At 41.7% G+C, this 4,401-nt stretch overlaps 1 pseudogene; it reads right to left on the reverse strand.

Moving 5' to 3' along the window:
- Positions 1-2,891: 2,891 nt before the first annotated feature.
- LOC114629516 lies at positions 2,892-4,145 on the reverse strand (annotated as a pseudogene).
- Positions 4,146-4,401: the final 256 nt, after the last annotated feature.

Below are 4,401 nucleotides of genomic sequence, written 5' to 3' on the forward strand. Positions count from 1 at the left end.
CATGCACATCTAACCAAAATACACAGATGCCAGATAACGGAACCAGATGAGGAGAAAGCAGTTGATTCTTCCCTAACCTCTGTTCTTGCCTGTGCTTGCTGTCTAATTCATACACCACAGATGAAGGACATGCAGGACCTTCAAAGAACTTGTTCCTTTTTAAATCAAAATGACAACAAGCTAAATGTTAACACTATATCAGAACCTTCTGGGGTTGAAGGAATAAATCTCATGTAAACCGTAAACTTTTTGTTATCAATTTTTTTTATTCGTGAATATCAGTTCATCTCACAGCTTACTACTTCATGGATCTATTCTCCCATAATACTATTTTTTCTTCCCACACTTATGTTGAAGATATGTGTACTATGTTTATCCAGTACTTGGTGAAATAGGAAACCTAGCTAGGGACAGAAGAGTAGAACACAGGGAAGGATGGCCATGTGCATGTTATAATAGAAAATAGGATAAACTGGACTGTGTTGAAAGGAGGTCCACTTTGTTCCCTTTCATACATACCTGCTCTCACTGTTTGGTCAGTCTTAGGAGCCAATTTCACCTTTGGTGGTCAAAGGAATTGTGTTAGAAACTATCTTCCTAGCCAATCACAGTTTCCTAATCCTCTTTCTGTTTGATGTCTTTGACAAGATCTTGCTTTACTGTCAGCACTAAAGCTTTGTGTTTACTTGCCTACACAGTGTTTTCTTTGCCCTAGAATTGGGTCTGTTGTTTTCTTACTTGCTTTTTAACTTCCAACTTCCTACTGTTTTTTTAAAAAATGCTCAATGCATTGTTTCCTATGCTAAGTTCTCTTTGAAGGACCCTCTACAAGAGATGCCAAAGCTCTCAAACTCCATTGCTGACATACAGCTGCCATCCTGGACCTCCTGTCCATCAACTTAAGTGCCTGTCCTCACAAATGTATCACCTTATGGTACAGGTGTATCTTTGAAACTCCCCAAGCTGGGTGAATAGATCTTGACAAACATCTAATACTTCAAAAGCTTTCAATCCCTTCTTGACATTAAAGCAAAACAGGTCTGACATTTTCAGTTGACTCACATGAGCCATATTTTGACCTGAATTTCAACCAACCAGTGAGAATCCTTTTTAAATCTTTGTTAAAGACATTAAATGCAGAAGTTCTGCTTGATGAACATATATCAATAAATTAACCTAGATCCAACATTTTGTGTCTCCAAAATTAGCCCTTATCTATACTATGTATTTCCATGTGTGTTCTCTAGGCTTCTATATTTATAGAGAAGAAAGCTCAGGTACTTTGATGTAGTCTAGCAAGCCTCCTGAGACACACTTTCTGTCATAAAGTTGGGGTCTGCAGTCAACTAAGTCCAGCTAAAGTACAGAAACAGTGAGGGTGGGTAGAGATGTGCCCTGACATGAAATAGTATCATCTGACACAGCAACTCCTTCAGATGAGGCCATCATAGTCTCTTCAGGCAACAGGGTTTATTCACACAGATAGTAGGCCCTGCTGGAATGAAGAGACTTCTTCTCCTGAATATAGTAGACTCATTAGAATTCAAGGTTCAGTGTTTTCAGATTTGCAAAATGTTACCATACTTGGGCATTCCAACTTTAGAATTCCATTTGTCCTTACCAAGGACCCCAATTTAACAGCAGTGATTCAAAGAACAGAGAATTCAACTTGCATTGTAATCCAGCCAGATGCTAAATGAGATTTTGTACCTAGTTTTCAGCAACATTAACTCTGTACTATAGAAAAGAAGAGGATTCTTCAAAACACACAGTAGTGGGTCATTTCTATTGTGCTTGATTTGGGAATTAAAATCCCTGATCTCCTCCCTCTGTCTCCCTAGTCTTCCCAGAAAAAAAAAGTGGCAGCAATCAACCTCATTATGTTTATGCACTCCGAAAAACATTTTCAAGTATCATGAGCAGTGAGTGTCACCCAGACTCATCTATAAATGCTTAATTAGGAGCAGTAGGTACAGAAAATTTGTAAGATTCTGAAGCCAGGTCAAGCCATGGACTAGTAGTGCTCTAGGACTGAAGATAGACTCATTAGCATCTTTATATTTGGTGGGATTGAGGAGCTTATTTAGAAATCTCCAGAACAAATGTGTAAGAGCCACTCTTTTTAAAATAGTGAACATCAGGAAAGAGAGGTTATTTTGTTCCACAGGAGCTTTTCTTAGATCAAAAATCATATTAGTCATAGATGTCTGGGTGAACAAATCATTATTAGATGGGTGGATAGATGATACATAGATAGACAGATAGATAGATAGATAGATAGATAGATAGATAGATAGATAGATAGATGACAGGGAGATGGTAGATGTTGCTTCATAGCATTAATCAAGTTAGTTATCTCTTTGCTTTGGACTGAAATATCCCACCTCTAAATTCTAATTCAGAAGTCCTAACTCCCAATGTTATAACATTGGAAATAGAGCTTTGAAGGTAGTAGGTTCAGATGAAAATACAAGAGTGGGACCCTCATGATGGCAGTAGTGTCCTCCTTTTTTTTCAATTTCAGTGGACATCTTTATTGTTTATAGCTGGAATTTCATATTTTCATGCTGAATCATGAACAGTGACAAAGCTAACCAGAGGCTACATACATCAAAGAGAGCTAAGCCTTTACAGCTCACTTCCTTTCACAGGCAGAATACAAATAGATGTCCTCTGCAACACACAATGGTTTTAGTCACTAAGGAATTGAAATGGGATCTTGAAGAATGTAGACAAATCTTGATGCAGTAAAGATGAGCTGAGATGCTGTGCAACTGTTTAAGGGTTCCTGGTGCTGCATCTTGGTGAATCTTGTGCTAACACCAAATGGAGATGCAGAAAACACTAGGTTGACTTAGGGGCTATTCACAGGAACCAAAGGCAGGACAATACTAAACATTGCTGAGAGCATCCACCCTGGGAAGGATTTTACCTTCCAGGAGCTCTAGACTGGCACCTCCTCCAGTGCTCACATGGCTGACTTTATCCTCTGTGTTCCATTTGACACAGCAAGTGGCAGTGTCTCCACCACCTATGATACTGATCCAACCCCTAGAAGTGGCTTTCACCACCTCATCCATGAGTGACTTGGTTCCCCTGGCAAAGGCGTCCCATTCAAATACCCCAACAGGGCCATTCCAAACAATCTGCTTAGCTCAGGCCACAGCCTCAGTATATTTCTTGCTGCTCTCAGTACCACAGTCCAAGCCCAGCCAGCTAGCAGGTATACCGGAGGCCACAGTAGCTTGGCCAGTCTTGGCATTCTCATCAAATTTGTCAGCAGTGACAAAGTCAACAGAGAAGATAATCTTCACACCATTTTCCTCAGCTCTGGACATGAGATCTTTGACAATCTTGGCTCCTTCTTCATCATACAGAGATGTGCCAATCTCCATGTTGTTGAGAACCTTAAGGAAGGTAAAAGCCATTCCACCACCAATGATCATCTCATTGACATTGTCTAGCATATTACTGATCAGCTGGATCTTGTCTGCAACTTTAGCTCCTCCCAAGATAGCCAGGAAGTGTTGCTCTGGACTCTCCAAAGCCTTGGCAAAGTAGTTCAGCTCCTTCTTCATCAAAAATCCACCAGCTTTCTGTGGCAGATTCATACCCACCAGGGAGCTGTGGGCTCAGTGTGCAGTCCCAAAAGCATTATTGACATAGACATCTCCTAGTTTGGACAGTGAGGCTCAGAAAGCATCAATTTTGCCTGATTCAGCTTTAACTTTGTTCCCAGAAGCATCTTTTCCCTTCCCTTCTTCCTCTACATGAAAGCAGAGGTTCTCCAGCAGGATGACAGTCCCAGCCGCTGGGTTGGCACAGGCATTCTCGACTCCTGGACCCACACAATCCTTCAAGAACAGGACATCCTTGCCCAGCAGAGACTTGAGTTCTGCAGCACCTGGCTCTAAGGAGTACTTGTCAGGCATGGGGACACCATCAGGCTGGCCCAGGTGGCTCATAAGGACAACCAACTTGGCTCCATTGTCCAAGCAGAACTTGATGCTTGGAACAGCAGCCTTGATCCTTTGGTTATTTGTTATCTGGTTGTTCTTCATAGGAACATTGAAGTCCACCCTCATCATGACCCGCTTCCCCTTCACTTCCAGCTTGTCCAAAGTCAGCTTGTTAGAAAGCGACATTTTGGCTATACTGTGAGGTCAAGAGACCCAGAGCGGAGGAAAAGCCAGTAGTGCCCTCCTACAGTGGCACATGCCTATAATTCCAACACTCTAGAATCTGAAGAATTGTGAGTTTAAAGGCAGCCTGGACCAGTAATCTTGAAGCTAACTTGAAGTACACTTTGTCATGCGTGCGTGCGCACACACACACACACACACACACACAAACAAGAGAGAGAGAGAGAGAGAGAGAGAGAGAGAGAGAGAGAGAGAGAGA

Source organism: Grammomys surdaster, unplaced genomic scaffold (genome assembly GCF_004785775.1).
Source record: "Grammomys surdaster isolate TR1022 unplaced genomic scaffold, NIH_TR_1.0 310, whole genome shotgun sequence".
Lineage (NCBI taxonomy): Eukaryota > Metazoa > Chordata > Mammalia > Rodentia > Muridae > Grammomys > Grammomys surdaster.